A 23,440-nucleotide genomic window follows, 5' to 3' on the forward strand; every position below is an offset into this window, starting at 1 on the left:
TGGTAGAGTGCTCGGAAAGAAAGGGGTGGATTTTACGGATGTTGTAAAGAAAGAAACGACAGGTCTTGGCAATCTGCTGGATATGAGCAGAGAAGGAGAGAGAAGAGTCAAAGATGACCCCAAGGCTGGGCCGTGCCTTCCGTAACACTAGTGAAGTGGTAATGGGAAAGCTGGTGGCTGGGCCGTGCCTTCCGTAACACTGGTGAGGTGGTAAAGGGAAAGCTGGTGGCTGGGCCATGTGTTCCGTAACACTGGTGAGGTGGTAAAGGGAAAGCTGGTGGCTGGGCCGTGTGTTCCGTAACACTAGTGAGGTGGTAAATGGTACACAATAGCGGCATGGATAGAGTGGATTTAGAGACTTGAACAGTTGGTCTTTTTTCTGGAGTTTTGTGTCACATCACTGTCACCCACAGCAATCCAAGCATTTAACAGAAAAAAATGAGCTTAGAACCTGTTTGTTCTCTCTCCTCTGGTGCTCTTCCTTCCAGGACAGACAGACACTTCAGCAGGATTTATGGATCTGCAACCCTGACACTTTAAAGAGAAGATTCTGGTAATCACCTGGCCCCTCCCCCATTGTCACCTTCACAGACACAACCTGCTAAGAGCAGTTCCACATGGAATAATGGTCCTATCTATTTTGTAATTAAGGGGACAAGTTATCAATGTGGGCTCCTGTTAAGTACAGCGCTGCGTACGTCTAGTAGCGCTTTAGAAATGATAAGTAGTAGTACTAATAGTTATTTTAGCAGGCTTTCATTTCACAAAATGTTGTGTTTTCAATCTACGACGTGTCTGGCTCCGTACACTGGATGCAACTGCATTTTCCTGACGCTTGATACTTCGTGTTTCATATAAAACATAGTAATAGATACCCAGAGAGTTCGGGTTTGACTCTGCTGTGGACTTTTCAGGTAAGTTGGAAACTTGTGAGCGTAATTTCAGTAAGCCAGGCTTCAACCCCGTCTACTCTCTATTCATTTCAGAGACGTTCAGAGTTCAGTTACATTTAAAAGCAAACAAACCGATTAGAAGTTAAAGAAAATACTTCATTAACTCATCACAAATTGCACTGAACTGTGAATGTCATTCTACATACCACAGAAGATAGGAGGTCTTAGAGAGGGGCAATACCTGACACCCATCTTCCCCTTTCCTACCAAAATGCATCCAAGCAAGGGAAATTGCTAGCATTTTGGGCGAGGAACTGAAAGTGTATATATCTATTTATGAAGGAAAACTTCATATACTGCCTTAAACTAGCGGGTAGATCCAGTGGCGTTTCTAGGTCGGCTGCCACCCGAGCTGGATCACCGCTGTGCACCCCCCCCCCCCCCCCGGCAGATCAGTCCCCTGGTGCATCATAACCTCCACACCCCGAAGCGCATCGCTCTTACCTCCAGAGCCAGGGGGTGCTGGAGTAGTCGTGTGGCTGTTGGCTCTGCTGGTTCCCTGCCCCCGAACAGGAAGTAACGTCAGAGGGAGCAGAGAACCAGTGGAGCTGACAGCTGCACTGCTGCTCCCAGCACCCAGGGTGGACCGCCCCCACCACCCTGCCCTTGGTAGGCAGTGTAGATTAGTAACAAATTTCAGAAATGTTGACATTTATTTATTTTATTATTTAGATTTTGCTCACACCTTTTTCAGTAGTAGCTCAAGGTGGATTACATTCAGGTACACTGGATATTTCTCTGTCCCCGGAGGGCTCACAATCTAGGTTTGTACCTGAGGTAATGGAGGGTTAAGTGACTTGCCCAAGATCACAAGAAGTGGCAGTGGGATTTGAACCGGCCACCTCTGGATTGCAAGACCAGTGCTCTAACCACTAGGCAAGTCCTCCACTCCTCTACTTGAGACATGAAAGTACACAAACATCCATTCATACACAATAAAGCAAAACCATTTGTACACAATAAAGCGAAACCTAAGAGAAAGTTACACAAGTATTAGGGGAAAGCAGACACATACCTTACTTGAAAAGGGAAGGGTATTTGAGAGGGGGGAAGGGGGAGTGGTAAAGTAGCAGGGACAAAGGGAAGAGAAGTCGAGCTTTTAGCAAAGAACATCTCATGGAATGTTGTAGGCCTTATGAAATAGCCAACTCTTTATGGCTGATAAAAGTAAACAGCCCTGATTTCTCGAGGAAGGGAATTCCAGTGGAATGGAATGTGGAACTTCTACCCTTCAGACAAGGGTCTGTGGTCACTCTGAAAAGATTGCTGTTCTATGCTCTAGGCCAGTGATGGGCAACCTTTTGAGCTTGGTGTGTCAAAATTCGCCAAAAAACCGAGCATAACTCGGGTGGTGTGTCACTTCGAGAAAAAAACCATAATTTCGCGATATTTATAGTTTAAATAACAAAAATGTATAATTGTAATATAAAACTGTATTTAATAAACCAAAAACTAATTATTTAACTTACCTACTTAGTGACTTCTTTGTTCATCTGTCAGTCAGTTTCTTTTGTTGGTCTTGATATTATTTAACTTGTGTGGGGTGCCATGAACTAAGATAAGTGAGGGGGAGGGGGAATTCTTTAACTAATCTGCCTATTAGTGACTTTTTTGTTGCTGAATTTCATTGGCTAAATCTTCAATTGAAGGTTGGTATATTGTACACTTCAAGCCCAAGCAAGCGCTACTAACTTCATCTGTCAATCTGTTTCTTTTGTTGGTTTTGATATTATTTAACGCTGAGAATAAGGTTTCACAAAAGTACGTAGAGGGAAAAATTGTGAGTAAAGCCATTGCTATATTTTTCAGGGTGCTAAAAGTGTCTGGTAATCGGATCCAGGCACTCCAAATTTCCTGGTAACTCAGATATTCTCTTAATAATTGCATCTTTATTCTGCATATCGTGAAATATAAGTACATACAGTGGGGGAAATAAGTATTTGATCCCTTGCTGATTTTGTAAGTTTGCCCACTGACAAAGACATGAGCAGCCCATAATTGAAGGGTAGGTTATTGGTAACAGTGAGAGATAGCACATCACAAATTAAATCCGGAAAATCACATTGTGGAAAGTATATGAATTTATTTGCATTCTGCAGAGGGAAATAAGTATTTGATCCCCCACCAACCAGTAAGAGATCTGGCCCCTACAGACCAGGTAGATGCTCCAAATCAACTCGTTACCTGCATGACAGACAGCTGTCGGCAATGGTCACCTGTATGAAAGACACCTGTCCACAGACTCAGTGAATCAGTCAGACTCTAACCTCTACAAAATGGCCAAGAGCAAGGAGCTGTCTAAGGATGTCAGGGACAAGATCATACACCTGCACAAGGCTGGAATGGGCTACAAAACCATCAGTAAGACGCTGGGCGAGAAGGAGACAACTGTTGGTGCCATAGTAAGAAAATGGAAGAAGTACAAAATGACTGTCAATCGACAAAGATCTGGGGCTCCACGCAAAATCTCACCTCGTGGGGTATCCTTGATCATGAGGAAGGTTAGAAATCAGCCTACAACTACAAGGGGGGAACTTGTCAATGATCTCAAGGCAGCTGGGACCACTGTCACCACGAAAACCATTGGTAACACATTACGACATAACGGATTGCAATCCTGCAGTGCCCACAAGGTCCCCCTGCTCCGGAAGGCACATGTGACGGCCCGTCTGAAGTTTGCCAGTGAACACCTGGATGATGCCGAGAGTGATTGGGAGAAGGTGCTGTGGTCAGATGAGACAAAAATTGAGCTCTTTGGCATGAACTCAACTCGCCGTGTTTGGAGGAAGAGAAATGCTGCCTATGACCCAAAGAACACCGTCCCCACTGTCAAGCATGGAGGTGGAAATGTTATGTTTTGGGGGTGTTTCTCTGCTAAGGGCACAGGACTACTTCACCGCATCAATGGGAGAATGGATGGGGCCATGTACCGTACAATTCTGAGTGACAACCTCCTTCCCTCCGCCAGGGCCTTAAAAATGGGTCGTGGCTGGGTCTTCCAGCACGACAATGACCCAAAACATACAGCCAAGGCAACAAAGGAGTGGCTCAGGAAGAAGCACATTAGGGTCATGGAGTGGCCTAGCCAGTCACCAGACCTTAATCCCATTGAAAACTTATGGAGGGAGCTGAAGCTGCGAGTTGCCAAGCGACAGCCCAGAACTCTTAATGATTTAGAGATGATCTGCAAAGAGGAGTGGACCAAAATTCCTCCTGACATGTGTGCAAACCTCATCATCAACTACAGAAGACGTCTGACCGCTGTGCTTGCCAACAAGGGTTTTGCCACCAAGTATTAGGTCTTGTTTGCCAGAGGGATTAAATACTTATTTCCCTCTGCAGAATGCAAATAAATTCATATACTTTCCACAATGTGATTTTCCGGATTTAATTTGTGATGTGCTATCTCTCACTGTTACCAATAACCTACCCTTCAATTATGGGCTGCTCATGTCTTTGTCAGTGGGCAAACTTACAAAATCAGCAAGGGATCAAATACTTATTTCCCCCACTGTAAGTAGTGCCATACTGGGAAAGACCAAAGGTCCATCTAGCCCAGCATCCTGTCACCGACAGTGGCCAATCCAGGTCAAGGGCACCTGGCACGCTCCCCAAACGTAAAAACATTCCAGACAAGTTATACCTAAAAATGAGGAATTTTTCCAGTCCATTTAATAGCGGTCTATGGACTTGTCCTTTAGGAATCTATCTAACCCCTTTTTAAACTCCGTCAAGCTAACCGCCCGTACCACGTTCTCCGGCAATGAATTCCAGAGTCTAATTACACGTTGGGTGAAGAAAAATTTTCTCCGATTCGTTTTAAATTTACCACACTGTAGCTTCAACTCATGCCCTCTAGTCCTAGTATTTTTGGATAGCGTGAACAGTCGCTTCACATCCACCCGATCCATTCCACTCATTATTTTATACACTTCTATCATATCTCCCCTCAGCCGTCTCTTCTCCAAGCTGAAAAGCCCTAGCCTTCTCAGCCTCTCTTCATAGGAAAGTCGTCCCATCCCCACTATCATTTTCGTCGCCCTTCGCTGTACCTTTTCCAATTCTACTATATCTTTTTTGAGATACGGAGACCAGTACTGAACACAATACTCCAGGTGCGGTCGCACCATGGAGCGATACAACGGCATTATAACATCCGCACACCTGGACTCCATACCCTTCTTAATAACACCCAACATTCTATTCGCTTTCCTAGCCGCAGCAGCACACTGAGCAGAAGGTTTCAGCGTATCATCGACGACGACACCCAGATCCCTTTCTTGATCCGTAACTCCTAACGCGGAACCTTGCAAGACGTAGCTATAATTCGGGTTCCTCTTACCCACATGCATCACTTTGCACTTGTCAACATTGAACTTCATCTGCCACTTGCACGCCCATTCTCCCAGTCTCGCAAGGTCCTCCTGTAATCGTTCACATTCCTCCTGCGACTTGACGACCCTGAATAATTTTGTGTCATCGGCGAATTTAATTACCTCACTAGTTATTCCCATCTCTAGGTCATTTATAAATACATTAAAAAGCAACGGACCCAGCACAGACCCCTGCGGGACCCCACTAACTACCCTCCTCCACTGAGAATACTGGCCACGCAATCCTACTCTCTGCTTCCTATCTTTCAACCAGTTCTTAATCCATAATAATACCCTACCTCCGATTCCATGACTCTGCAATTTCTTCAGGAGTCTTTCGTGCGGCACTTTGTCAAACGCCTTCTGAAAATCCAGATATACAATATCAACCGGCTCCCCATTGTCCACATGTTTGCTTACCCCCTCAAAAAAATGCATTAGATTGGTGAGGCAAGACTTCCCTTCACTAAATCCGTGCTGACTTTGTCTCATCAGTCCATGTTTTTGTATATGCTCTGCAATTTTATTCTTAATAATAGCCTCCACCATCTTGCCCGGCACCGACGTCAGACTCACCGGTCTATAATTTCCCGGATCTCCTCTGGAACCTTTCTTAAAAATCGGAGTAACATTGGCTACCCTCCAGTCTTCCGGTATTACACTCGATTTTAGGGACAGATTGCATATTTCTAACAGTAGCTCCGCAAGTTCATTTTTAGTTCTATTAATACTCTGGGATGAATACCATCAGGTCCCGGTGATTTACTACTCTTCAGCTTGCTGAACTGACCCATTACATCCTCCAAGGTTACAGAGAATTTGTTTAGTTTCTCCGACTCCCCCGCTTCAAATATTCTTTCCGGCACCGGTGTCCCCCCCAAATCCTCCTCGGTGAAGACCGAAGCAAAGAATTCATTTAATTTCTCCGCTACGGCTTTGTCCTCCTTGATCGCCCCTTTAACACCATTTTCGTCCAGCAGCCCAACCGACTCTTTGGCCGGTTTCCTGCTTTTAATGTATCTAAAAAAGTTTTTACTATGTATTTTTGCTTCCAACGCTAATTTCTTCTCAAAGTCCTTTTTTGCCCTCCTTATCTCCGCTTTGCATTTGGCTTGGCATTCCTTATGATCTATCCTGTTACTTTCAGTTGGTTCTCTTCTCCACTTTCTGAAGGATTGTTTTTTGGCTCTAATGATTTCCTTTATCTTACTGTTTAGCCACGCCGGCTGACGTTTAGTCTTTTTTCCCTTTTTTCTAATACGTGGAATATATTTGTCCTGAACCTCCAGGATGGTGTTTTTAAACAGCATCCACGCCTGATGCAAGTTTTTTACTCTGCGAGCTGCTCCTTTCAGTCTTTTTTTCACCATTTTTCTCATTTTGTCGTAATCACCTTTTCTATAGTTAAACGCTAGCGTACTTGATTTCCTAGTTTCACTTCCTTCAATGCCAATATCAAAACCGATCATATTATGATCACTGTTATCAAGCGGCCCTCGTATCGTTACCCCCTGCACTAGATCATGAGCACCACTAAGGACTAAGTCTAGTATTTTTCCTTCTCTTGTCGGCTCCTGAACTAGCTGTTCCATGAAGCTGTCCTTGATTTCATCAAGAAATCTTATGTCCCTTGCGTGTACAGATGTTACATTACCCCAGTCTATATGCGGGTAATTGAAATCCCCCATTATTATTGTGTTGCCCAGTTTGTTTGCGTCCCTGATTTCCTTTAACATTTCCGCATCCGTCTGTTCGTCCTGGCCAGGCGGACGGTAGTACACTCCTATCACTATCCTTTTCCCCTTTGCACATGGAATTTCAATCCACAGTGATTCCAAGGAGTGTTTTGCTTCCTGCAGAATTTTCAATCTATTTGATTCAAGGCTCTCGTTAATATACAATGCTACCCCTCCACCAATCCGATTCACCCTATCACTACGATATAATTTGTACCCCGGTATGACAGTGTCCCACTGGTTATCCTCCTTCCACCAGGTCTCAGAGATGCCTATTATATCTAATTTTTCATTTAGTGCAATATATTCTAACTCCCCCATCTTATTTCTTAGGCTCCTGGCATTCGCATATAGACATTTCAAACTATGTTTGTTGTTCCTAAGTACATCATGCTTAGTACTTGACAGTATTAATTGGCAATCTTTTGTCTGATTTTATTGTTATTTAAAGATACCCGATCTACTACAATCTCTTTTGCAACCTCACTATCAGGATACTCTATCTTCCCTGTTATGGTGATATCTTTGAAAGATACCTTATCCCGAACCATGCTCTTTTGAGCGACTGTCGGCCTTCCCCCCATTTCTAGTTTAAAAGCTGCTCTATCTCCTTCTTAAACGCCGATGCCAGCAGCCTGGTCCCACTCTGGTTAAGATGGAGCCCATCCTTTCGGAATAGGCTCCCCCTTCCCCAGAATGTTGCCCAGTTCCTAACAAATCTAAAGCCCTCCTCCCTGCACCATCGTCTCATCCACGCATTGAGACTCTGGAGCTCTGCCTGTCTCTTGGGCCCTGCGCGTGGCACAGGTAGCATTTCAGAAAATGCTACCCTGGAGGATCTGGATTTCAGCTTTCTACCTAAGAGCCTAAATTTTGCTTCCAGAACCTCTCTCCCACATTTTCCTATGTCATTGGTACCCACATGTACCAAGACAGCGGACTCCTCCCCAGCACTATCTAGAATCCTATCTAGGTGACACGTGAGGTCCGCCACCTTCGCACCAGGCAGGCAAGTCACCAGGCGATCCTCACGTCCACCAGCCACCCAGCTATCTATATGCCTAATGATCGAATCACCAAGTACAACAGCTGTCCTAACCTTTCCCTCCCGGGCAACATTTGGAGATATATCCTCGGTGCGAAAGGATAATACATCCCCTGGTGGGCAGGTCCTGGCTACAGGAGTACTTCCTACTTCACCAGGGTGATGCTCTCCTTCTAGGAGACCTCCCTCCTCCAAGGTAGCACAGGGGCTACCTGACTGGAGGTGGGACTTCTCTACAACATCCCTGTAGGTCTCCTCTATGTACCTCTCTGTCTCCCTCAGCTCCATCAAGTCTGCTACTCTAGCCTCAAGGGAACGGACACGTTCTCTGAGAGCTAGGAGCTCTTTGCATCGGGCACACACATATGACACCTCACCAATTGGGAGATAATCATACATGTGACACTCAATGCAAAAGACTGGATAGCACCCCTCTCGCTGCTGGACTGCTGACTCCATCTTAGTGTTTTTTGAGTTTTTCCGTAATTTAAAACTTGCTAAAGTATTAAGGATATCAGCCTATCACTAACTTACAGTTCCTCCTTTAAACCCCAATCTTCAAGTTCCGAAAGCACAAGCAAAATTTGTTCACTTACCAGAGAAATATCCTCTTCTCCCAGAACTTATTAGAAGGAAAGCTTATTAGAAAGTCACCCCGGATGCAGCTGTGAGGATATGCAGAACGCTGCAAGTCCTCCACAGCACCTGGTAGGAGCACTGTGCACCTTGAGCAGAGGCCCCGAGTGGATCGGAACGGACCTGGGAGTCACTCTGGCGAAGGCTCCGAGGATATGCAGATGAGCTGCAAGTCCTCCACGGCACCTGAGAAGGCAACCGGTGGGAGAGCTGGGCACCTCTCAACCAAGAAAAGGCTTACCAGGGGTTAGGCCGAAGCCAGCATTCCTCCCCCTGAGGGTCACCTGATCCTGGTGCACATCTTAGGAGAGTTTCTTTAATAAATTCTCCCTCACTGAGTGCTTTTCCATGCTGAGCTATGGAGTGAGCAATGCTCAAACTTGCAGATGTTAAATTTGTAGAACCTTTTACAAATTTAAGGATGGACTTAGATTGGCTCTTATAAAAGTGTAGCTGCCTGGAAATGTATTCCTTCCGTTCATCCTCACTTTTTTTCAAGAGCTGGGAATGATTAGTTTCAAAATGTCTATTTATATTCCACGTTCTGCTTACTACAGTTTCAGTACATAGAACGCAAAATGATTTGCCATTTTTTTCTATAATGCCATACATCTCGGTCCATGTCTCTTGAAAGGGTCGGCTACTGCTACTACCACTTCCTTTACTTAACCTTGGTTTTTTATTTTTTGAGTTCTCCATCAGGGGGGCAGAGACAGAAGATAGAATTATAGATAGCCTGTTAGCCCTAACTAGCCTAACTGACCACCTTATGTAAATTAAGATGGCTGCCGCTATTTCTAATGGCGGGAAACGGCACCCATAGCACATGCCCTCGCCTCTCCCAGCCTCCCCCTCACCTATCTCAGTAATGGTGGTCAATTACAAATCCACGACACCCCAGAACAGTAGATTGGATGATGGTTGCTGGTAATGGTGATCACAGGGCCCTCAGAGATGCGTCCCCCACGGCATTCCGCTGCTCTCTGCTCCGCCGGCCGGAAGTGAGGAGCCGGGGCAGAGGGAGCCAATAGGAGCGCACACGGCACACCCCCAGCGGGTAAACATGCACCGGGTGATTTCGCCGGGGGGGGGGGAGGTCGCGCTGCACCGGGGGGGAGGGGGGGGCGCATCGGCGATCCGCCCCGGGTGTCAGCAAGGAACTCCGCTGCTTCTCTGTATGCGGCCACATGCGGCCGCGTGTCACTGAAAATGGCTACGCGTGTCAGTACTGACATGCGTGTCATAGGTTCGCCATCAGGGCTCTAGGCCAAGAGTTTCATTGAATCGCTAATCCCATCTGATCAGCAGGTGTCCGTCCTCTGGGGAAGTGGGTTGAGGAGGACCTCTACTTTCACTTATAGCCTTTTCTCCATTTTTGGTCAATCAAATCAGGTCCCCTCTCGCGTCTCTGAAAAAGTTCTCAGCACAGGTTTCATGTCTTGCACATCTGGAAATAAGATTCAGGTGGGGGTTACCACAGAGTGTTCTGGCAGGTGTGAACTCCGTTTTCCAAGATTACTCTCTATTTCTGAACCAACACAATCCAAGCCATAAAAATCAATCAAATAAAATAAATTAAAAACAGTGAATATAATGGAGTATAAGTTTTAACTAGTTTTACCTGTGGATTATGGTATATGCGCTGAGGATTGTGGGTGGCCCTGCAAATTAACTAAGCCAGACACGGTATGTAAATGAGAAAACAACTGGTTTATTAACTGAGCCCTGAGACCTGTTACTTTACATAGGAACATAGGAAAAAACCTCTGTGGTTCAGTAAATACAGTCTTAAGCAGGCCTAAACAGTCTGTGGCTGGTGGGCTGCCATGCCCCAAACACAGCTGTAAGTTCTTAGTCCCAAGTCTTGCTCCAGACAGACCTCAAACAAGTCTTACAAGTCTTAGTCAAATAGCAAAAATGGCATAAACGCATGCCTGCCTCAGGGGTCTCAAGCAAATCTCTCACCATCACTGCTGAGGTTTAATTCTGTATATATGTAAGATATACTTACAACAACTGGCACTTGACAGTAACAAAATGAGTCCATCAGTAGCGTTTTTACGGTGGGATAAATCCATAACTCACCAAAACCCTACTGTACTACATATAGATGACCTGCCCTTCACGCATAAGGGCTAGTGTAGTGTACAGTTGGAGGGAGTGGAGGAGTAGGGGGAGCTGGCTCTTTCCAAACAACGAGGGAGAGGTCTGTATAACCGAAAATCTTTATTACAAAACATCAAAAGACTCAACAGCAGCTGTGTTTCAGAGTCTTATGAATGCTGTATATAAAAGATACAGAGAAAACAGATATCGTTTCTTCTGAATCTATTATGAGAAGGTCCACAGAGGTGTTTCCTGCGATTTTGAGTTACGTTGATAACCTTTTCATACTAGATTCAAAAGAACGTAAGTATTGCCATACTGGGACAGACCAAAGGTCCATCAAGTCCAGCATCCTGTTTCCAACAGTGGCCAATCCAGGTCACAAATAACTGGCAAGATCCCAAAACAGTACAATACATTTAATGTTGCTTATTCCAGAAATAAGCAGTGGATTTTCCCCAATTTAATAATGGTCTATGGACTTTTCCTTTAGGAAGCCATCCAAACCTTTTTGAAACTCTGCTAAGCTAACCACCTTTACCACATTCTCTGGCAACGAATTAATTACACGTTGAGTGAAGAAAACTTTTCTCCAGTTCGTTTTAAATTTACTACTTTGTAGCTTCATCGCATGCCCCCTAGTACTAGTATTTTTGGAAAGAGTAAACAAACGATTCATGTCTACCCGTTCCACTCCACTCATTATTTTATAGACCTCTATCATATCTCCCCTCAGCTGTTATGGCAGGTGCTTAAGCCCCGAAACACAGCTGCTGTGTTGAGTCTTTTGATGTTATGTAACAAAGACTTTCAATTATAGAGAAGTCTCCCTCGTTATTTGGAAAGGGCCAGCTCCCCCTACTCCTCCACGGCCTGCATTGATTTACGTAGGGAACAAGCGTACCTCCACTTCGTATGGGTGCTTCCATGTTTTTCTACAGTTGGAGGGCCACCTTTACCACATTCTCTGGCAACGAATTAATTACACGTTGAGTGAAGAAAACTTTTCTCCAGTTCGTTTTAAATTTACTACTTTGTAGCTTCATCGCATGCCCCCTAGTACTAGTATTTTTGGAAAGAGTAAACAAACGATTCATGTCTACCCGTTCCACTCCACTCATTATTTTATAGACCTCTATCATATCTCCCCTCAGCTGTTATGGCAGGTGCTTAAGCCCCGAAACACAGCTGCTGTGTTGAGTCTTTTGATGTTATGTAACAAAGACTTTCAATTATAGAGAAGTCTCCCTCGTTATTTGGAAAGAGCCAGCTCCCCCTACTCCTCCACGGCCTGCATTGATTTACGTAGGGAACAAGCGTACCTCCACTTCGTATGGGTGCTTCCCTGTTTTTCTACAGTTGGAGGGCTCAGCAGAGAAGATAAAGGGTAACAGTGAGATGTGTACCTGGGAGCGTTTATATGACGCGCCTCATTGCTCTCCTGGGATGTCTACTAAGATTGCTGGCTCCTCCCTACATCCCAATGGCTAAAACCATCTAGCGGTTAAAAAAAATAGAGTTTTTGCTGTTTCAAAAATGGCTGTGTTTCCTATTCAGATTTGGGATGTTTAGCACAAAATGTTCAAAATCCGACTTAGACTTTATATCAAAAATTTCCCTCATAATCTGACAAACCGTAGCATCAAGGTCCCGGACTCCCAGTGAAGCACAGCCACCAGGCAGAAAACATTCAAGAGCTGAAAACCATGGCTGTATCCATGACGTAATGACAAGTTATGGCTAATTCTAAAGAATGCATCTGGTGTGTTGCAATCTGTCTGCCAAATGCACGTGATATATACAAGAAAGTGCAGGCTGAGTTCAGTTTCTCTTCTTGCTGTGACAGCTCGGTTTCATTTCTTTTTTAATGCCATCCAGCTGGTTTCTATCCAAGGTTAGGCTGGGTTTGCTATTCCTTTGAGGCGGAAAAAAACTCAAGAGAGATCTGTTCAGATAATAGAAACCAGCAGGGTTGATAGGAATTTCTTGACTCTGGTATGTCCAAAGCCAGGCACTGTCCAAGATATCAGTCATTCCTGCCCTCCCCGTGAGCATTAGGCCTAACTCAACCTATGATCTATTCAACACAATTAAGAGCTGCTATCTCTCTTCGCTTCTTCCAGCACAGAAAATGCCACTGTAACCCATCAGCTAGGGCTAACTCTTCTGGTTACAGGAAACTCCTACATGGCAACAAAAAAGCTCCACAAGAAGCCACGGCCACCATAAGACCACTATCCATAGCCGCTGATGAAGGCCAAGGCAGAAGAGGGTTGTCTACATCTTGCCCACATTACATTCTTACAAAGGTCCTTTGCTTGCTTATCTGAACAAAAAGCAACACCGTCTACATATCATCCCCATCCAGTCGAGCTACAGGGGACTTTTTACACTGCAACATGAAGCAGCATAATATTTATGCTTCTATGAATTTAAAAATCTAGCAGGCCTCAATAAAAGTACCCAAAGGTGCTGTTCTTCACATAACGAAACACTCCAGGAAGAAAACTCAGATGGTATGAACATACTGCCAGTGAAAGGTGATGTAAACGGCTCATAGCGGTAGGAGAGGACAGAGTGGCCCAGTTTTAGCATGCATAGGAGAAACACAGAAGTGAGCTTTATGGAAGAAGAGAAGACCACAAGGGGGGGGGGGGGGGGCCTGGTACACTGCTATGGATTTTTAGCCTGCTTCACTGACATAGACTACTCAATAATTACTGTGGATTCTTTTGGATTCGTATTAGGTAAATGAGACCTTTATTAGAGGTTCTAAAATCTACAATGATTAAGATATATATAATGATTAAGACATATACGATGATTAGCTATATAACTAAAAAGAAACAATACCTATCTATAAACAACCATTACATCAGTGGTCTCTACATCTAAGCAATGCTAAGAGTTCCTAGACCAGGAAAAGAAGCAATAATACATTCCATACAATCATCACTGGTCCTTACATCATCCAGGCTCTTATCATCAGCTGGGGGGGGGGGGCTGTTCACAGCAAAAGCCAGGAGTTTCTTTGACCAGGAAACATAGTTCTCTGCGCAGTTCAAACATTACTCACAGATGAGCTCCCAATTTCACTCAAAGAAACTCCCCTTTTTATTTTACAGAATGCTTGAGAAACAAGCCATACTGTGGGGATGTGGTCACGTGTTTCCAAGTCCAGGTGGCCAGTCTGAACTCGAAAACAAGCGCCATCCTCCTCTTCACATACCAAATTAATTAGAGCTGTGTCTTATCTTCTACATTCCAACTTCTTTTCACACAAAGTTAAACAGAATTACTTCTAATTAAAGATACAAACCCCAAGTGCACTTGTTGGTCAAGGCAGATAGAGTTGAAAAGCAATCTCTAAAATCCTTCTTATTACACCTGGTCAAGCAGGAATGGACAAAGTGGGCCTTTTCTGCAGACACCTCTGTGTTCATGATTCTAACAGGGATGTCATGTTATTGACATTTATTTATGGATATGCGATGAAGAAAGATTCCTGGGGAAATTAATGGCATGAGTAAAGAAGTCTCACCTTGGACGATAAGGGAAATCTTTTTGTTTCATTTCTGCTTTAACCTATGCTGGGAAATCCCAAACAATATGAAAAGGGGAAGAGGCAGGGTGAAGGGGGAAACTGCTTTTCAGGTGCAGAGCAGACTCGCTTTTAATTCCTCCCATCCCATGGGCTGCTTTTCTTCTAGAAACACTTACATGGCATCTTCCAGGCAGCTTTTCTCCATTATAGCTGCCCTTCGTCTGTTGAAACCACCTGGGTTAGTTCTTCTCACTCATGGCTGTACTGTTTTAATGCAAAGCGTCATTTGTTTCTGTGCAATGTCTGTGAGTTCTATGGACTGTTCATGATAAGGGCAGTTCTGTAACTTCGGTGCTCCATTTACACGCACATTATGGGACCGCAGGGATGGCCCAAGGCAATCTGCCGCCTGAGCCAGGGATGAGATGCTGCCCCCACCCGGTCTGACATCTCCCCCCTTCCCTCCTCAACCCTCTTCCCCACATTTTCCTTATTTTTTTCTTTTCCAAAATGCAGCAGTGGCAGTGATTCCCATAGGCTGCCCTGCCGTTTGCTCTACTGCATCCTGCCTCTGAGGAAACAGGAAGTCAAGAGGCGGGCCGCAGTAGGGAGAAGAGGCCAGTGTTAGCAGCAGGGCAGCCTATGGGAATCGCTGCCGCCTTTTAGAAAACAACAAAATGAGGTAAACGTGGGGAAGGGGAGAGTGGCGCCTGAGGCCGCTGCCTCAGTAGGCCTAATGGTAGGTCCACCACTGTGGGACGGTGCCAAAATGTAGGTGCTGGGAAAAATCTGCACTCAGAGTTATTCTATAAAGGATGCTCCAGGCTGAACGCTGTTTATACAATCATGCTTAGCACATATTCCAGTGTTCAACTTTGGCTACGAGGACTTACACCAACTGAAACCTGGTGTAAATCCTGGAACGCATTTTCAGAGATACGTTACTGTCGGATTGACTCTAAGTCAGCATTCTGCTTTGTGGCATCTCTGATCCAGTTTTTTTTTAATCAAGATGATCTTCTCTATATCCATTACAGTATATTGAGCACGTATCTATTAAACTTGACAGTAAAGGATTACTGTGTAGCCCCTGAAGCAGCCCTGTTGGGTGAAACACGGCCTGTGTCGGGCTGTTTTTGTACGTGTATACATATATTACAATTGGGTTATATTAATAAATCACGTTTTGTTTGCCTACGATCCGCTCCGTTTGTTTTCCATCTTGGAGTTCGCAGACCGTCTGCCTCTGTGCTTTCTTGGATCCAACAGTGGCCAATCCAGGTCACAAATACTCGGCAAGATCCCAAAAATGTACAAAACATTTTATACTGCTTATCCCAGAAATAGTGGATTTTCCCCAAGTCCATTCAATAACGGTCTATGGACTTTTCCTTTAGGAAGCCATCCAAACCTTTTTTAAACTCCGCTAAGCTAACTGCCTTTACCACATTCTCTGGCAACGAATTCCAGAGTTTAATTACAAGTTGAGTGAAGAAACATTTTCTCCGATTCGTTTTAAATTTACTACATTGTAGCTTCATCGCATGCCCCCTAGTCTTCGTAAACAGATGCTTCACATCTACCCGCTTAACTCCACTCATTATTTTATAGACCTCTATCATAGCTCCCCTCAGCCGCCTTTTCTCCAAGCAGAAGAGCCCTAGCCGCTTTAGCCTTTCCTCATAGGGAAGTCGTCCCATCCCCTTTATCATTTTCGTTGCCCTTCTCTGCACCTTTTCTAACTCCACTATATTTTTTTTGAGAAGCGGTGACCAGAATTGAACACAATATTCGAGGTGCGGTCGCACCATGGAGCGATACAAAGGCATTATAACATCCTCATTTTTGTTTTCCATTCCTTTCCTAATAATACCTAACATTCTATTTGCTTTCTTAGACGCAGCAGCACACTGAGCAGAAGGTTTCAACGTATCATCAACGACGACACCTAGATCCCTTTCTTGGTCGGTGACTCCTAACCTGGAACCTTGCATGATGTAGCTATAGCTATAATTTGGGTTCCTCTTTCCCACATGCATCACTTTGCATTTGCACACATTAAACGTCATCTGCCATTTAGATTAGACGTCCAGTCTCCCATTCTCGTAAGGTCCTCTTGTAATTTTTCACAATCCTGTCACGAGTTAACGACTTGGAATAACTTTGTGTCATCAGCAAATTTAATTACCTCACTAGTTATTCCCATCTCTAGATCATTTATAAACTAGTAAAAGAGGCCCGTTTCAAAGCAAATGAAACGGGCGCTAGCAAGGTTTTCGTCGCCAACACCCCCCCTCCCTCCCTGGCCAACCAACCCCTTCGTTGTTCTGCCATTGCTCCGCCCCCAATGTCATGACGTTTGACGCGAGGGCGGGGCCCGGAGTGATTTCCCACCCCCCCCCCCAACCCCTTCGTTGTTCTGCCATTGCTCCACCCTCGAGGGCGGGGCCCGGAGCGATTTTGGTGGCTTCACCACCACGAACCTTCTTGAAGGAAGTCAGGGCTTGGCTTCACTGACGTCAGTGTCCTCAGAACGTTGAGGGTGAGTTTTATTATAGTAGATATGTTAAAAAGCAGCGGTCCCAGCACAGACCTCTGGGGAACCTCACTATCTACTCTTCTCCAATTCAGGTCTAAAGTACCTGGCAGAAACCCACATAGTAGCAACATTCCATGCTACAAATCCCAGGACAAGCAGTGGCTTCCCCATGTCTATCTCACTAGCCAGCTATGGACTTTTCCTCCAAGAACTTATCCAACCCTATTTTAAACCCACATCCTCCGGCAAATAGTTCCAGAGCTTAACTATTTGTTGAGTGAAAAAAATACTTCCTCTTATTTGTTTTAAAAGTGTTTCCATGTAACTTCCTCGAGTGTCCCCTAGTCTTTTTACTTTTTGAAAGAGAAAAAAATTGATTCACCTCTATTAGTTCTACACCACTCAGCATTTTGTAGATCTCAATCCTATCTCTCCTCATCCATCTCTTTTCCAAGCTGAATATCCCTAAACTCTTTAGCCTTTCCTCACATGAGACGAGTTCCATCCCCTTTATCATTTTGGTCGTTTTTCTTTGAACCTTTTCTAATTCCGCTATATCTTTTTGAGATAAAGCAACCAGAACTGAACACAATATTCAAGGTGAGGTTTGCACCATGGAGCAACACAGAGGCATTACAGTATTCTTGGTCTTATTTATCATCCCTTTCCTAATAATTCCTAGCATCCTGTTTGCTTTTTTGGCCGCTACTGCTATCACCGCACACTAGGCAGAAGATTTCAGCATATTGTCTAAAACACCTACATCTTTTTCTTGGGTGCTGACCCCCAAGGTGGACCCTAGCATCAGGTAACTATGATTCGGATTATTCTCCCCAATGTGCATCAATTTCCATTTGTCCACATTAAATTTCATCTGCCATTTGGATGCCCAGTCTTCCAATTTCCTAAGGTCATCCTAAAATTTTTCACAGTTCATGTTTTTTTAGCAACCTTGAATAGTTCTTGTGTCATCGACAAATTTAATCACCTCACTCGTCGTTCCAATTTCCAGATCATTTATAAATATGTTAAATAAACTCAGTCCTAGGACAGATCCCTGCGGCACTCCACTACTCACCCTCCTCCATTGAGAAAAATGCCCATTTAACCCTACCCTCTGCCTTCTGTCCAATAACCAGTTCCTAATCCAGAACAGAACATTGCCTCCTATCCCATGACTCTTTAATTATCTCAGGAGTCTCTCATGAGGAACTTTGTCAAAAGCTTTCTGAAAATCTAGATACACTACATCAACTGGCTCACCTTTATCCACAGAAAAACTCAAGATGAGGAACACGGAGAGGAACACCGGATGAAACTGAAAGAAGCCAAGAGAGAGATACGTCTGGCGAAAGCGCAAGCGGAAGAACAAATGGCTAGAAATGTAAGGAGGGGTGACAAACATTTCTTCAGGTATATTAGTGAAAGGAGGAAGACAAAAAAGGGAATTGTGAGACTGAAAGATGCTGCGAACCGCTATGTAGATAATGATGAAGAAAAAGCAAATTTGCTAAGTAGATACTTTCGTTCTGTTTTCACAGAAGAAAATCCTGGAGAAGGACTGCTATTGACTGGCAAAAGCACTAATGAGAATGGAGTGGATAGAGCACCGTTCACGGAAGAGAGTGTGTATAAACAACTTGAAAATCTAAAGGTGGACAAAGCCATGGGACCGGACGGGATCCACCCCAGGATATTGAGGGAGCTCAGAGAGGTTCTGACGGGTCCTCTTAAAGATTTAATAAATCATTGGAGACGGGAGAGGTTCCGTGGGATTGGAGAATGGCGGATGTGGTCCCTCTTCACAAAAGTGGTGATAGGGAAGAAGCTGGAAACTACAGGCCAATAAGCCTCACTTCGGTTATTGGAAAAGTAATGGAAGCGATGCTGAAGGAAAGGATAGTGAATTTCCTGGAAGCCAATAAGTTGCAAGAACAGAGACAACATGGTTTTACCAAAGGTAAATCGTGCCAAACAAATCTCATTGAATTCTTTGACTGGGTGACCGGAGAATTGAATCAGGGACGTGCTATAGACGTAATCTACTTAGATTTCAGCAAAGCTTTTGACACGGTTCCCCACAGGAGGCTCTTGAATAAACTTTGACAGGCTGAAAATAGGACCCGACGTGATGAACTGGATTAGGAACTGGTTGACGGACAGACGACAGAGGGTGGTGGTAAATGGAATTCGCTTGAATGAGGGAAAGGTGAGTAGTGGAGTGCCTCAGGGATCGGTGCTGGGGCCGATTCTGTTCAATATATTTGTGAGTGACATTGCCGAAGGGTTAGAAGGTAAAGTTTGCCTTTTTGCGGACGATACTAAGATTTGTAAGAGTGGACACCCGGGAGGGAGTGGAAAACATGAAAAAGGATCTACGGAAGCTAGAAGAATGGTCTAAGGTTTGGCAATTAAAATTCAATGCGAAGAAATGCAAAGTGATGCACTTAGGGAGTAGAAATCCACGGGAGACATATGTGTTAGGTGGGTGAAAGTCTGATACGTACGGACGGGGAGAGGGATCTTGGGGTGATAGTATCTGAGGATCTGAAGGCGACAAAACAGTGTGACAAGGCGGTGGCTGTAGCTAGAAGGTTGCTAGGCTGTACAGAGAGAGGTGTGACCAGCAGAAGAAAAGAGGTTTTAATACCCCTGTATAAGTCGTTGGTGAGGCCCCACCTAGAGTATTGTGTTCAGTTTTGGAGGCCGTATCTTGCTAAGGATGTAAAAAGAATTGAAGTGGTGCAAAGAAAAGCTACGAGAATGGTATGGGATTTGCGTTACAAGACGTATGAGGAGAGACTTGCTGACCTGAACATGTATACCCTGGAGGAAAGGAGAAACAGTGGTGATATGATACAGACGTTCAAATATTTGAAAGGTATTAATTCGCAAATTAACATTTTCCATAGATAAGAAGGAAGTAGAACTAGAGGACATGAAATGAGATTGAAGGGGGGCAGACTCAAGACAAATGTCAGGAAGTATTTTTTCACGGAGAGTGGTGGATACTTGGAATGCCCTCCCACGGGAGGTGGTGGAGATGGTAACGGAATTCAAACATGCGTGGGATAAACATAAAGGAATCCTGTTCAGAAGGAATGGATCCTCAGAAGCTTAGCGGAGATTGGGTGGCAGAACCGATGGTTGGGAGGCGGGGCTAGTGCTGGGCAGACTTATACGGTCTGTGCCCTGAAAATGACAGATACACAAAAAGTAGCACATATGAGTTTATCTTGTTGGGCAGACTGGATGGACCATGCAGGTCTTTTTCTGCTGTCATCTACTATGTTACTATATGTTACTATGTTTATTCACATCTTCAAATAAATTAAGCAAACTGGTGAGACAAGACTTCCCTTGGCTGAACCCATGCGGACTCTGTCCCATTAAACCTTGTTTACATATGTGTTCCGTAATTCTATTCTTTATAATAGTTTTCACTTTTTTTTACCTGGCACTGACACCAGGCTTACCGGTCTGTAATTTCCCAGATCACCCCTGGAACCCTTTGTAAAAATCAGCATCACATTGGCCACCGTCCAATCTTCAGGTACTAAGGACAACTTTAATGACAGGTGCTTGGTGACTAGATAAGTCTAGGCAACAGTAATAGCAGTTAAAGTCCAACTGAAAAAAAGTTTCAAGTTTATTAGGGGTTTACCTACTACCCCGCCCATCGCAAATACATTAGGTGGCTTACACAGTAAAAGGAAAACTAGAACAAGGGGAGACTAAACTGGAACAAAAGGAAAGGAGGTGGAAGTACAATATTAACACATGAGAACAAATATTGAACCATGAAGATGTCTCTATTCTGACCTGAAACTATCGCTCACGCCAGAAATCCTCAACAACTTCAATACTGATCCAGAAACACCTAAGGCCTTTGATCAAATCAACAACAAACTATGATTGACTGTGTCGAAGACAGCTGAAATGTCTAAGGAACTCAATGCCACGGTCAAAACCACAGCGAATACAATCTAGGACAGAAAACAAAAGGGGGATCTCAGTGTTGTGTTGACACTTGAATCCAAACTGAAATTGGACCAGGAATCCACGATCCTCAACAAAGCTCGGTAACTGTTCAAGAACCAGCTTTTCCAAAACTTTCGCTAAAAAGGATAGAGACGATATCGGTCTATAATTTTCTGGTTTGGAGGGGTCTAATGTTAAGACGGTTTAAACCCACAGCTTCTTTAAGATATTTTGGAACCACGCCGTAAGAGAAGGAGTTAATCACTAGCAAAAGGGCCAATATCATTACAAATGGACTGCATGACAGCAGTAGAACATATATTGAAACAATGCATTATTGAAGGATTTAATTTCATTCTCCAAGTTCTGTGCATTGTTTGGTGACACGTCTATGCCCCCCCATCCTCCACTCACATGTACACCTCCTTGCAGTTATGCGCTATAATACTTAGATGCAGCATATAGAACAGCGCCTAGTGCATATCGCATGTCACCGGTTGATTATTGGCACCAGTATTTGCGCAGGTGGCACCGTTTATAGAATGTCCCAATTCTGGGCTTCACAATCCATGTTCTCAATGCAGTGAATGCAAATTTTTTAAAAACTCCAAACCCCTAACAGATAAGATGGATCAGCTCCTTGGCTACTGACATCTTCTCAGTTTTCTCCATTAATTAAGAACATAATCACCCGGTCTCAGTTCTACCCTGTGGCTTTCGTTAGACTTGAGTACACAATGAATAAGACATCTCAGCAATATAAGAGGAGTGTCTGAGGGCAGGGGCTACGGTTTATTTTCTGCAGGACAAGTTCCTCCAAGTAAGGACAGTTAGGGTGAGAAAGAGAACAGAGGCTTTTTCTGGCCTCACACACACTGGAAATGAGAAAGGAATCAAAGCAGTCATTGAACTTCCTCATTCAGCCTCCTGTACCTCATGTGACCAACGGCAGGAATTAAACCAGCAACTTCAGTTTCTTCTTTGGAGAAGAGCTGTCAGGCAGGCAAATAAGCTTCTCCCTGAGAAAACATCAGGCAGGAGGGACCACAGGGCAGCGACCAGCAACAGACCTACAGTTCCGATTCTTTCTCCAACAAAAAGGTATGGACTTCTGTTTTAGCTTTGATTCACCCTTCTAGTTCCATGTATACAGTGCTAATTAACCCTTTCTCCAGGCTGTCAGCCTGAGGGGACAGGAGCTGGATAAAAATACTGACACGTCCATGAGTAAGACACCAAGTACAGTGTTTACTAATGAGAGATTAAAAGATCCTGGTAGAATATCATAGTTCAGGGGTAATTCTCAGCTACATTGCTTCCAGCGAGACCTTCTTCTGGGAAAAGGGTATTATTTGAGACATCTTACCAACTGATAAACCAAGATGTTGATGTCCCTCGCTGCTGGGGGAATAGCTCTGGTGGGAACCCTTAACTCCTCAGAAGGGATTTCCAGATGGAGCATGGTTTTAATAGCTGTATTTATTTGGATTTATCTCACCCCCTTTTCAGTAGTAGTTCTACATTCATGTGAGCTACATTCAGGCACGGTAGGTATTTCCCTGTCCTCAGAGGTTTCGCAATGTAAGGGGCCCTTTTACTAAGCTGCGTAGGTTCCTACACGCTTCCAATGTGCGTCAATTTGGGAGTTACCGTCCGGCTACCGCATGGCCCTGGCGCTAATTTTATTTTTGATGCGTGTCTGCTCTGCTCGCAGGAAAATAAAAATTTTAAAAAGGCTTTTTTTTTACAGGCGTGCTGAAAAATGGATCTGTGCACGCCCAAAACACGTGCCTACACTAGCACAGCCCATTTTTCGGCACACCTTAGTAAAAGGGCCTCTGAATCTGTGCATGAGGCAATGGAGGGTTAAGTAACCTGCCCAAGGTCACAGGACATTTCCAAGGGCGAACAAAGTCAGACATGGTGGGGGTCATTTTATAAAGTATTTCTGCGTATAAAGCAGGTTTTGCACGCAGAAAAGGCTGTCCTAAAACAGAGAGGGGTGTGCATGTGTACAAAGTAGACACATCGAAAGACAGCACCGCTGTTGAAGCGATCTGTGCCCTGACAGGTTTGCAACAGGACCGATAGGCTTGTGTGCATTTGTAAAATACGAGCTGTTTGCACTCATACGGGGCAATTTTATAAAAGAGAAAGAATCAAATATCAACAGACATAGCTTTCACTGCTAGTCCATAACTTCATGGAGATCCAAAACAGCAATCAAAGGAAAAGGAAGTTCATCCGGGGCAGCCACTGCCAAAATATTGCCAGTACTGGGATAAGTACTGGAGCTGCTTTATACCTGGAAATTCAGTACCAGTATCTGGGGATAACCAGTGTAAAAATCTTAGTGCTCAGGGTATGATCTGATGCTACATGTTGCCTTGAAAGGTGGGTGGGTCGGTGGGGGGGTGGGGGGGGAGGCAGGTTGTAGATGGGGAGCAGAAACTTGAAATACAGGGATGCACCTAAAAAAACTGCAACCAAAAGACAACTCAGGAATAACATGGACGCTATTTACAAT

Source organism: Microcaecilia unicolor, chromosome 14, assembly GCF_901765095.1.
Source record: "Microcaecilia unicolor chromosome 14, aMicUni1.1, whole genome shotgun sequence".
Lineage (NCBI taxonomy): Eukaryota > Metazoa > Chordata > Amphibia > Gymnophiona > Siphonopidae > Microcaecilia > Microcaecilia unicolor.